This window comes from Myotis yumanensis, unplaced genomic scaffold (genome assembly GCF_028538775.1).
Source record: "Myotis yumanensis isolate MYYU_CA2020_CCGP unplaced genomic scaffold, mMyoYum1.0.hap1 SCAF_3, whole genome shotgun sequence".
Taxonomy (NCBI): domain Eukaryota; kingdom Metazoa; phylum Chordata; class Mammalia; order Chiroptera; family Vespertilionidae; genus Myotis; species Myotis yumanensis.
The window spans coordinates 54,135,833-54,149,948 of record NW_027223754.1 but is presented as its reverse complement, the minus strand read 5'-3'; positions in this window follow the sequence as shown (position 1 = coordinate 54,149,948).

Below are 14,116 nucleotides of genomic sequence, written 5' to 3'. Positions count from 1 at the left end.
TTATGTATCTTTTTCCTTACAGAGGAATCTAGAATATGTTTTATGTTATTAGTCACAGCCTCTGTACTGAATTATTTTCTTCTTTGGATTCTTTCAAAACATACTTTATTAGTTCTATGTCTGCTCTTTCCACCTTCCTTCTAGATCTCTCATCAGAACCTTATTAACACCATTCTTTGTCATTCCTTCCATTTTTTTCTAAAATTCTACCCTCCTTTGTTCTATACAATTTCCCAAAGAAATTTATTTATTCTCATTGCTTCAGCTTCTGCTTATATTTCAAAGGTTAACTAATCTCCAGATCCAGTTTGGATTGGTGTACTTTGCAGCTAAAGTTTGAGATCAACACCATCTTTTCAGATTATCTCCATCTGGATGTCAGAATCTCATTATCTTTCTCTAAAGTATTAATTCTCCTCTATTTTTATTGTTTTGTACATATATCCACTTCAATCAACTTTTAAAAGTCACCCATAGTGTTTTTATTTACTTCATTTCCAATAAGACTTATCAGACAAGGGAAAGCAAACATAAATATCCCCAGCAATGTACTTCTTTTCATCTGTGCATTTTCTTGCTGTGTAGCCTCAGCTATATGTGCCATAGGCATCTTAGATTGTACACATACCTGCCCCACGTCTGTCTCTTCTATTCCAGTCTTCACTTTTCAACCTCTGTCTTTATCATCTTTTAATCTCCCAAGTTAGAAATTATCTGCCTTTAAGTCTTCATTAAAAAACAAACAACTTTTGACATAGAGTCAATTGCTAAGTTTTGCTTATTTTTTTTCTTTGTTACATAGTGGATTGGTGATTTTTTTATATAGCAGATCAGTCCATTTGTTTTTGTCCTGCCTGACCACCTCTGATGGTTAATTTCATGTGTAGCAACAATCTAATACACCATCCTTCCTTAAAAATGGCTGTAGCTTCCTTACTTGTCTCTTTTCCTCCAGTTTTTCCTCACTAGATCAATTGATCTTGCTGCTGACAAAGTCTATCTTAAATACAATATGACCAGTTATTTTAAAGTGGAAATTTCAATGGTCTTTCATTCCCTTTGTAATAAAATGCATTCTTTATAGTTTGTTAGACTTGCCTCTACTTACTTCTCTAGAACTGCATAAGTACATCTGTATATAACCATTATTTAACAGCATTTACATAATTTGCTTTACAAGCACATTATATTATCTGTGTCTTTTAAAAGTTTTTGGCCATTTTATTTTTTGGAAATCTCCTGTCCTGCTCTTGACTCACCTTACTACGTTTTTAATCTCTGTAGTTATATGTGTCCTAATTATTCAAAAATTCCTTACATGAGTTTCTGTGGTATATTGGAACAAAACAAATAATGACAAGCAAATATCCTTAATGACAATGTATTAAATTTGTCTGCTCTAAAAATATATTTTTCACATCATGATTCTATTCCTTACTTATAATGGCAATTTGCTTTGAATCAGTGTCTTGCTGATTGTAGGATTTGCAGTAAAATCAATTTCAGAGTAAAATTGCAAATACAGCCAAAAATACAATTTCATCATATGTATTAAAATGATCCTAGAGAAATGCTAAAAATCACAGTATAAGAAAGGAAAAAAATGACAGGTAAATTCAAGAAAGAAAATGATAAAAAAAGGTTATTTACACAATTGATGCATCTCTTGATTTTTTAAAAAAAATAAAAGTTCCCCTGATGATTTTGATGGGACAAAAATTAAATCCAAAATGCAAGAGTTCATAACATGGTATTATATTGCAATGTTAAAAAAATCCAACAGAGAAGCAACTGAATTATCAAATTTCACACCTACGAATGTATCCTATATTATTAAATGAAGAATATATTCAACAGTTTTTATAATACTATTTAATTTAACTATTCACAATGAATGTTAATATATATTATTATATTAAATGAAATATATTTCACTATTTGCAATGACCTGTTGTCCTTAGTTTATTTAAAGAGCCTTTTAGTTTATTTAAGGAGCCTTTGTTGTTAGGTATCAATGAGGTTTGATATCCCCAAGTTGAATTTCATGAACTTGCTCAGTAAATTTACTTTCAGATAAGGTAATATTTCTGTGTTAATGTACTGATATCTCTTCAGATGCCCCATATATATAAGTTTTAGAGGATAAATTAATATTACATCTTTATTTTTTTAAAAATATGTGTCCAATACAGGCCCTGGGACCTAACAGGTGGCCCAAAAACACCCATTGAATGGTATCCAAGAAAGTCTGCATTCACAGAGTGATCAAGTTCAATAGTTGAAAATATTTCCTAGTAGAGAAGAAAGAGTCACAAAGTATTATGCTCACTCACCACTCAAATGAAATAAGAACTAGAGAGAAACATGGTAAAAAGCAGGGAGATGGAAAGAATAGAAACAAATAAGACTTTCCAGCCAGAGAAAAAGACACACACCAAGAACCTTCAGCTATTGATGAGCATCTTATTTTGTTGATGGAGGAGCATGATGGATACTACTTTAGACATCACATGTCTTGCTGATTCACATTCAGAATACACATCCATGCAAATGTGTATGATATAAGACTTGATATGTTCATGAAATAACTATCTTTTTGGGGGAAAAATCCCCATGGTAAAAAATATTTTTATTAATAGATCTGAAATGATTTCCAAAGTAATGTTATATAAAATCAAGCAGAAATCAAATACTTCTTATTATCACATAAAAACATTATGTGGAAATGTTTCAAGTTTCACAATGATATAGGAGAAATTCCACAAAATGTTTATAAAAAAAATCTAAAATCTCAATGTACTAGTGGAAAGTTCTTTATGTATTAATAATATGCTAATAAAGTCTGAGTTTAAAAATTAGGAGACTGGAGATTTTTTCAAAGGAAGATCATGAATGTAATAAATACATGAATCATTTTTGATAATATTCCAATTGCAGTTATGGCATTTTTTTATCATAAGCAGTACACACACCTTACTGACACATGATTTAAGAATTCAATAGTGGAACATCATGTTATCGTGAAGATAATTATGCTAATAATGCTTCTTCACATTACAGATAGTTACCTAGAGGAATAAATACTATTTTTGTATTTCCTGTAAATATATATAATTGGGGGGAGGGGGAGACTTAGATTTCATTGCAAGCACCATACTCAGAAAATGTGTAAAAAATCTATATAAATAATTGAAGCCTTCAACTATGTGTGTGAATTTATTTGTAGTATGCATATAACATATTTGTTCTAGAGATGGTTTTCAAAAAATGTTTTACATTTGGAGTCTCTTAAAAATTATTCACACCTATTTATAAGGATGCTTTTCAGATAAAAAATATTCTTGAGAGAATTATAAAGCATAAGTTTATGAAGTATAAAGTTTAAAAAATGTTAATTTGTAAAAATGTTTCTCCACATATATATATTCAGCTCACATTAGGCTGAGAATAATTTGACTATCATATTCAGGGTGTGTGGAGAGAAAGAATAAAAAAAAAGGGAAAGAAGACATTAGAGAGGGAAGGAGGCAGGGAGGAAGAGAGTGAAACTTGGGAAGGAGAGATCAGTAAGGGAGGGAAAGAGAGAGATAATGAGAGTTGGAGAGACAGTGCTCAAGCTGGAGATAGGAGCAGGAGGAGGGAGGGAAGCCCTAGGAAAGAGAGAGGGAGGAAAAGAGAAGAAAGAAGAAAGAAGAGATCGAAACAATTCTCAGGGCAGAGCACCTGGTGCAGGGAGTGGATGGATACATTATCCATAAGTACTGATGAGAAGATTAGGATTCCTTCCTTAGGAATAGAATTTGAGAGCTGAAATACATATTTCAGAATTTCTATTACCCTCAACCATGTCAGAAATACACTCAGACAATTTGGAAATGTCAAAGGAGCTTCCCTAAGTAGAGCAGCACCTTGGAGTATTGAGGTTCAAAGGTGAAGAAGTTTCCTAATATCTACTTACATACAAGGAAAGTTAGGACCTGTTATGTTACCCATGGATATTTCTTCTGCTAGTACTAAGTGAAGGTAAGGGAAAATGAGACCCCAAGAATCAGTAGTCCCATCTTCCTCTCTATTGTCACTGCTTTCCCCCACTTCACCCATTCCTCTCCCTCCCCCTCTCTTTTTTCCCTTCCTCCCCCTTTTCCTTCTTCCCCCTCCCCCTCTCCTTCCCTCTTCCCTCTCATAGAGTTCTAACCTTTTATTTTGGAGTGGATCTTGTTGGTAGTATGGTGAAGCTTATGGACCTCTTTTTAGAATGTTTCTAAAAATGCAAAAATACAAAAAATAGAGGGAAAATTAAAGGAAACTAATTCGGTTAACATGGTAGTTAACAAACATTTTGTAATATGGAAAATTATGTGCTTCTGTATAAATGCAGTTAATAACATTATGTAGTATTGTGTTAATAAAACACTAATTTCAAAGTAGTGATAAGCATGGCCGATTTTTCAGGAAATATGCAACAAGAACAATATTTGTGGCATCTATTCTAAAAATGTCATAGGGTATTGCTCTTACTAATATGTTTCATGACCAGATATCCCTCTAATATCCTCCCTGGCTTATTTTGTAATTAAGACAAGACATTTCCTCTTTTAAAAATTACTTAGTGAAAGAGCAGGGTATGGGGGGAACTGCCTGATATAAATGTTCTCCAGATTTTTAACTGTGGAATATAAAGAAATCACTACTGTTATCCTCAAGTTACTTTTCTAAACCATGAGAACCAAAGTGTGGAAAGTCTACTGATTTGAATAAAAAGAATTAATGAGAATGAAAAGCTCATTAATAGAGCTAAAGTTATTAGCTCAAAAGCTTATTCTACCAATATATCAGTGATTCTTAAACTCACAAATCTACATACAAACAAACACATTTATAGATATACCTTAAGCAAAATATATTTTCACTGTTAAAGGAATTATATATTATTTTTAAGCTATTAAAAGTCTAATCACTGGAAATACTTCTCAGTAGTCTTCGAGTTTAACATATGTTTGTAAAATTCTACTTTTTAAATTCTGATAAAACCAAATTATTAAAAAGTATGATATGAAACTTATTAAAGTTCTTATCTCCATAATTAATAATAGTTTAAGTACATATAGAAAATTAGAGCAATCAAATGGCATTGAAATGCCATTTCCAAAAGCAAAGACAAGCTTTACAAATCTTAATTATTTTGTAATATTTGATATCAATGTCATTTTATTCAAATGTATGAACTGCCAAATGAACAATGAAAAGATGTGATTAATTCTGTAAAAATGTAAAATTAAACAAATTATGTAAACATATTACATCAATAATAAAATATTATACTCATGGGAAGCAGTAAAATTAAAAACAAAATAATTACACTCAATGCAAACTCATTTTAATTTAAACTCAAAGTGTCTCCTTTATGACACTATAGCCTCATATCCCAATATGGGGAATGCCACAAAGTTAACATTTTATTATGCTTTGGATGTGTACTGAGATCAACCAAATTTTTACATTATGCTGACCATTTAAAAACCTCTATACGAAGTTTTTGTAAAATGCCTCATAAATTTAATGAGAATTAGAAAATGTCCTAGACTAGATATCTGTTTCTTTAATTTTCATTCTGGGCATCTGGTTCATTTCCAAGGGGTGAAATCAGATATTTGAATTGATATTCTACCGCTCTTGACATAAGACAGAACATAAGAGATACTGCACTTCTGCACAGATTGCTTTCCACCCTTAATACAATATCCATTATTGTCTTAGCACCTAACTCCTTTCTCCATAGCTAATTTGCAATTAGAGTCATGTATCTTTGTCAGAGTAATCACGCTGCAACATCACTATGGAAGAGTACTACCATATCCTAGAGAAAGAAGCTTGGAGAGACAAATAAAATTCACATAACTTATATTTCAAAAAGCTATATATGATAGCTTTTGACTCATCACATTTTATTGGGAAAATATTATAAAGGATTACTTAAGCTCTTTTAATAGCAGCATATAATTACCCCTTATTATCCTATATAATAAAAGCCAAATATGCTAATTGTATGGTTGTCTGGTTGTTCGTTCAACCAATCAAAGCGTAATATGCTAAAGATATGCTAAGGCTGCTGAACTGCTTGCTATGATGTGCACTGACCACCAGGGGGAAGACAGTCGACTGGCCGACCAGTCACTATGACATGCACTGACCACTAAGAGGCAGATGCTCTGACCGCTAGGTTAGCTTGCTGCTGGAGTCCGGCTGATCAGGCCAGACACACCTTGGAGCCCTCCTGTGGTCCCTCCCTGGCTGGCCAACTTCCACATCCTTCCCCAGCCCCAATCGTGCACTGGTGGGGTCCCTCGACCTGGCCTGCACAATCTGGAACCCCTCAGGGGATGTTGGAAAGCTAGTTTCTTCCCGATCCTGCAGGCCAGGCTGAGGGACCCCACTGGTGCATGAATTCATGCATTGGGTCTCTAGTCTTATATAATAAAACCCTATTATACAAATCAACCAAATGTCGGAATGACCAGTCACTATGACGTGCACTGACCACCAGGGTGTAGATGCTCAATGCAGGAGCTTCCCCAGGGGCAACTCCTGTATTGAGCATCTGTCCCCTGAGAGAGAAGTGACCAGCGGTGGTGATCGGGGGGACAGGGCCAGCCAGGCTGCCAGCCAAGGCGGGTGGACAGTGCCAGGCTGCCAGCCAAGGCGGATGCCAGGGGTGGTCCCCCAATCGCCCTGCCCACCAGTCACCCCAGAGATGGCCTTGATTGCCAGCCAGGTCTAGGGACCCTACTCTATGAATTGGGAACAGTCTCTTAAATTTAAAAATTAAGACCTGGCAAGGCTAGTCTAACACTGAAAAAACAGAATGATGCAGCGATGACATGCATGGACTCTGGCTTGCACATTTTGTGGTCAGCCCTGACTCTGACACTCATAACTGTGTGACAACGTCAATTACTTAACTTCTCTCTGCTTCAGTTTTTCCACCCATAAGATGGGGGAAATGGTACTACTGCCTCAGAAGGATCATGCTATGTACTACTTTTTATAATCAGGGCAAAAGAAGGTAGCTGTCCATACAACAGCAAGATGCCTTTGACCTGTATGAAAAGTATGGTCACTGGTGCATGCAGCATCCTGGATTGCGAGAAAGATATCCAATTGCTGGTTTAGGCCTGACATCCCACGAGGGGTCCCGGATTGAGAGAGGATGCAGGCCAGGCTGACCGACCCCACCCCCACCCCCTCATGCATGAATTTTATGCACCTCTAGTTATGTATAATCCAGAATTGTTTTAAAAATTAATAAAATGCCTTTCAGTAACTAATAGGTGGGTAGTATATATAGCTTTCTTTCTTATTCAATGTCTTCTATTGATTAAAGTAACTGGTTGTATCCTAAATTGGTAATGGTACTTTTGAATGAGAAAGTATTATTTCTAAAGGTCCAAAAGACAGAAAATATAAATTAATACTTATGAGCACTTACTCTGCATTTGGCATTATTCCTTACATTAAAATGGCCAATTTAAAAGTTATGTATTTTTATTGATTTCAGAGAGGAAGGAAGAGGGAGAGAGAGAGATAGAAACATTAATGATGAGAATCATTGATTGGCTGTCTTCTGTACTCCCCCGACAGGGGATCGGGCCAGAACCCAGGCTTGTGCCCTGACTGGGAATGGAACCATGACCTGCTGGTTCACAGGTCATTGCTCAACCACTGAGCCACTATGGCCAGGCCCATTTTTTTTTTTTTTTTTTTTTTTCCCTACTTCGCTCATCACCAACTCTGAACTGCCTTCAGTTTTGGGGAAGTAGGAGCCACATCTGCCTACGTGCTCAATTTAATACTTCAGAGTTATCTCTATCTTTCCTTCTTTAACTATACCCCCTACCAACTAATTTATCAAAACCTCACAAATCAATCCATTTTACCCTTCATCTCCACTGTAACTCCACATAACAAATTATGAGGCTCCATAGCCTGGATTATAACTACATTTTTTTGTATGATAATCAAACCTCAATAAAGTGGGTTTTTTAAAAAAAATCTTTTTTAGCCCTGGCCAGTGTGACCAGGTTGGTTGAGCAGAGAACTAGGCACCCGAGGGGTCGCTGATTTGATTCAGGGCTCATGTCTAGGTTGTGGCTTGAGCCTGCAACCCAGGAATCTAACCATGATATCCTGGCTCATAGGTCAATGCTCAACCACTGAGCTATACCAGCTAGGCTGAGTTTTTAATATATGATCATTCAGATAGTTGGAACTTTAGTATAAATGTATACATGAACTCTCATGATGTACATAAATACCAATAGCAACATTACTTGCAATTGTCCAAATTTAAGTAGATGAACTTATAAGATGAAAACTGTATAGTAATACAAATAAATAGAAAACTGCTCTTAGCATAACATGGATGAAACTCACAAATGTGTTGATTGACAGAAGGCAGTCACAAAATAATACATATCTTATATTTCCATTTATATAAAGCCCAAAAGCGGTAAAAGCACAAGAAGTTAATATTGTGTCTATCAGAGAGAAGGCAGGACCAGGTGAAGGGGAAGGGGCATAGGGAAGCTTTTTTTGGTGTGCACCTGATGTTCTATTGCAGTGATGGCGAACCTTTTGTGCTCGGCATGTCAGCATTTTGAAAAACCCTAACTTATCTCTGGTGCCGTGTCACATATAGAAATTTTTTGATATTTGCAACCATAGTAAAACAGAGATTTATATTTTTGATATTTATTTTATATATTTAAATGCCATTTAACAAAGAAAAATCAACCAAAAAAATGAGTTCACGCGTCACCTCTGACACGCGTGTCATAGGTTCGCCATCACTGACTGGGTGGTGTTTATAATATGTTCACTTTGAGATCATTCGTTGAGCCCATTTATCATTATTGTGGTTTTTCTGTATGACGGTTACACTTGAATTTAAAAGGCTCATTAAAATGAAGAGTGTTCCGGTAGTTATTACAGAGAATGAGGGTGTCAAGCTTGATTAAGAATACACATGGCTTTGTAATTAGTTGATAGCTACAGAATCCATGTAACCGATAATAGAAGGATATGTTTTCAGTGAAAGCTGGGATAGGATTGTGACAAATACTGAATTTTTTAATTAGGGGTATAAATTTTGGCCTACACATGAAGAGCTATTGAACTTTTTATTCCATTTTGTTAGGTTAAGAGCGTTCTCTGAAACCATAAGTTATTCTCTCCTAGAGAATTCAGAAATTAGATTGATAAATTAACGATTATTTTTAAAAAATCAATTATCAGGCCTGTGTTCCCTTTGAACAGGGGTCTCTGCATCTTCCCTCTCTCCAGCAGAGGCAAATAGCTGGTTTCTGTTTCCACCTTTTGCTGTAAAATGGCAGAGTTAGGCTTTGCGTTCGCTGCAATGTGGCTTTTTCCCATTGCCACCATTGAGGAGGTCCGTAAGCTTTCCACAGCGGGGAATGAAATGTTGGCTACCACTGTGTTTTGTTAGAGACTTTGTCCGCATTTTACTCAACCTCTTATTTAATACAGAGAATGACCCTCATTTTATCTTGGATCAAATCGCCCTAGGTTCTTGGGGCTGTCCTCCCACCTCACTTGCCACTCGTATTTGACAGAACATCTTGCCATGAAGCTCCTCAGAATCCCGCACTGAGCTTTGCTTTTCTTTTTTCCTCTTAACACTTTCTGAGTCATCTCATCCATTCTTGTGGTTTTTACATGTAAATTCTGTGCCAATCATCTCCCAGGTTTCTGGCTGATGCTTCACACTTGTAAAATCATAATCATAAGCTGTAAATATCTTTAATTTAGCCTTGATAAAATTTGATTAACACCATATGCCACATGCCAACAGCAGAAAACTTGACAGGACACAAATGCTTTTGAGAATTCAAAGCACTTAGCAATTGGTGTTTGTTTGGATTTTTTTAAAAAGGATGCATATTAATGAATATTTACATATAGCGTAATTTAAATTCAATTTTTTTATCTAGCTTGACATCTACAATATATATATGTATATTCTATTTTAAAAAGAGTAAAGTAAATCTTCCTATAATATTGCTGGGTTTTTGTTTTGTTTATTTATATTTATCTTGTTCTAAGAACTGTTGGTTTATAATCTTGTAGCAATAAATGTTAACTTAGATTTCATTAAGAGTTTTATCTATTTACCCCATAGATAATTATTTTTATTCACCAACATTATGACAACATCTCATTAAATATAACCTCAAGAATCTATAAAAAATAAAATAAATATATATATTATTAATTAATATCAGAAACATTGCTACAGTACATTTTTCTTTTTAAAAATCACAAATACAATATAGTGGCCTGACTCATTAAATTTTATACATAAAGACAATCATAAATGGAAGTTTGCTTCGTGTGTGTTTACATATTAGTATATTCCACCTGGAATTTATTTTTATATATAGTATGAGGTAAGGGGTCAAGAATCTTCTCATAGTTTATCTTATTGCCTCATTATCATTTATTGAAAATATCAGTTTTGCAATGGCACTGAATTATTACACATGTAATAACCCAAGAGATGATATGAAGGAAGTTTTGTTCCAATGGTGTATCTACCTGCTTGCCTGTTCACAATATCACCCTCTCTTATTTATTGTTGCTTTTGATGTATGTAGCATGATGTAGTAGGCCCTCCATATCTGAGGGTTCCACATGCAGGGATTCAACCAACCTTAGATAGAAAATATTTGGGAAAAATGTTATATTGTTGCTGACATGTACTATGTACTTAGGCCTATGGTGGTTGCATCTGTACTAAAATATTCAGATTTTTTTCTTGTAATTCATTAAATAATACAGTGTAACTACTACTTATGAAGCATTTACAATGTTTTAGGTATTATAAGTAATCGAGGGACGATTTAAAGAATATGGGAGCATATACAAATACTACACCATTTTATAAGTGACTTGAGCATCCAGGAATTTTTGGTATCCATGGGGGTCTGGGAACCAATCCCCTGTAGATACAGAGAGATGACTGTACAAATAACTAACTTTCTGCCTTTTCAAGTTTTCCTTGGCTGTTATTTGGTTCTTTGGATTCCTGTACATATTTTTAAATGTTGGGATTTTTATTAAGATAACTTCAATTACATAGGTTGCCTTAAGGAGAATTGACAACTTGAAATACTATGAACATGCATATTGTTAGCTTCATTTAAAATATTTTATAGTCAATGTTCTTCTTAATTTCTAGTGACAGATATTTATAATGATATTCCTTTGCAAGCTTTGTATTGGTAATTAGTGCTTGCTTTCACACTCATTTTTCAGACTTGTAGGAGGTTGCTCAGTTTTTAGACTTTCAGAATTTTACCATTTGAAGTTACATAATTTATTTTTATTGAATGTATTGAGATATGTGGATTTTTCTATTTTTTCTTTTACTTCACTGAGTTTTTGCTATATATATGTTGAAGTCATATTATAGGATGCATATAATTCTAATATTGTTATACATATGTAATAAACCATTTATCATTTCAAAGTACTCCTCTCTTTATCTCCAAATATACATGCTTTAAAGCTTACTTTGTTTAATACTAGTACAGCTATATAAGATTTATTGTTCCCATGATATAAATTTTTCTTTCCTTCTACTTTCAGTCTTTCTATTTAAAGTGCTTCTTTTCTGCAGTATATAGTTGAATTTTGTTCTCCTCTAACCTGACATTAGTATTTTTATTTCAGTATATGATCATTTCTTTTTCAATGAATTACAAATTACAAATATTTGAGGGTCATATCTACTATGTTACTTTTTAAATATTTTCCCCTCTTTATTTGTTTTTATCTGGCCTTCTGTACTTTGTTTTGTTGTTGTTGTTCTCTCATTTCTGACTCTTTAAATTAATAAAGTGAGTTTAGCTATAATATATTCAATACAACTCTCTTAATATCCTGAATACTAACCTTATAAAAAACAAAGATTTATAAAATGCACTTATAGTTAAAATAAATGCTCCTGAATATTATCTTTGGATATCTAAATTTGAAAGATTAAATACTTAATCAATCAATAGTTGATCAATTAATTTGACTAGGCTTTACTCCAAAACTTATTATATACTAACTATAGAAATTTAGATACCTTTGGAACATTCAGTTATGTAAATATCTCTTATTAACCATACTGAGATTATCAGAGAAAACTATAGAAACTTCATATAGAACTATCTCAGTAATGAGTCATTCTTACTTAATAAATAACCCACCAGTATTATGTATAAATACTAGAGGCCCAATGCACGAAAATTGTGCAAGGGGCTCGGCCCTGCGGCCCTGCCCCCCCACTGGTCATTCCAGAAGGTTGTTCTGCTGTTCAGTCTAATTACAATATTAGCTCTTCATTATATAGGACTAGAGGCTCGGTGCACAAAAAATTGTGCACTCGGGGGGCTGGGGTCCCCCAGCCCGGTCTGTGCCCTCTCGCAGTCTGGGACCCCTTGGGAGATAATGACCTGATGGCTCAGGCCTGCTCCCAGGTGGCAGAGGGCAGGCCCAATCCCTAAGTGCAGCCCCTGGTCAGGCTCAGAGCAGGGCCAATTGGGGAGTTGGGGCGCCACCCCGTCATGCACAGAGCAAGGTGGATGGGGAGGTTGCAATGCCACCCTCAGTCACGCTCAGGGTAGGGCTGATTGAGGGGTTGGGGCACCGCCCCCTGTCACACTCAAGGCAGGGTTGATGGGGAGGTTGCGACGTCACCCCCTGTCACTCACAGAGCAGGGCCCATCAAGGGGGTTGGGGCTCCGTACCCTGTCACTCACAGAGCAGGGCCGATCAGGGGGCTGAGGAGCTCCCGCCGTCACTCACAGAGTAGGGCCAATAGGGGAGTTGGGGCACTGCACCCTGTCACACATAGAACAGGGCGGATCAGGGGGTTGGGGCACTGCACCCTGTCACACTCAGGGCAGGGCCAATGGGGAGGTTATGGCTCTACCCTGTCACACACAGAGCAAGGCCCATGGACGGGGGTTGGGGCGCCACCCTCTATCACCCACAGAGCAGGACCAATCAGGGGGTTGGGGCGCCGCCACTGTCACACTCGGGGCAGGGCTGATGGAGAGGTTATGGCTCTACCCTGTCACACACAGAGCAGGGCCAGTGGGGGAGGGGTGTTGGGGCCCCACATCCTGTCACACACAGAACAGGGCTGATCAGGGGGTTGGGTCACTGCACCCTGTCAAACACAGAGCCGCAGGGCAATTAGGGGATTGGGGAGCTCCCCCCTATCAGGCACAGAGCAGGGCTGATCAGGGGGGTGGAGCGCCTTCCCCTGTCATGAACAGAGCAGGGCGGATAGGGAGGTTGTGGCCCCGCACCCTGTCACACACAGAGCCACAGGGTGATCAGGGGGTTTGGGCGCTGCCCCCTGTCACACTGATCCCAGTGCCGGGAGCCCCGCTGCTCCACTGATCCCAGTGCCGGGAGGCATATTACCCTTTTACTATATAGGATAGAGGCCTGGTGCATGGTTAGGGGTTGGCTGGTTTGCCCTGAAGGGTGTCCTGGATCAGGGTGGAGGTCCCCACTGGGGTGCCTGGCCAGTCTGGGTGAGGGGCTGAGGGCTGTTTTCTGGCTGGCGAGTGACTGAAGCTTCCAACAGCTCCTTGTTTTCTTTTTTTTTTTTTATTTTGGGCCAGCTTTAGCTCTGAGGCCTCGTTGCTGAAAACATCGATACAATGTTGCAGTCCGGCTGACTTTCAGTCAGGCTGGTTTCTGGGGTTTTGTTTAGCTTCTTATTTGCAACAGAGTACATAGTTGCTTAGAGTTGCAGCTGAGAGGCCAGCAAGTTAGGCGGGGAACTTTGGAGTCCACAGTCACTGAAGCAAGCAAGCCTCCCTCCTCACTTCAGTGCATGGCTGCCGGCCGCCATCTTGGCTGACAGTTAATTTGCATAAGGATATGCTGATTAGCCAATGGGAAGGGTAGCGGTCATACGCTAATTACCATGTTTCTCTTTTATTAGTGTAGATAATATGTACAGTATTATAGATATAGATAATATATCTATAGATAATATGTATAATTATAGATAATACGTATGCATAATAAGTAT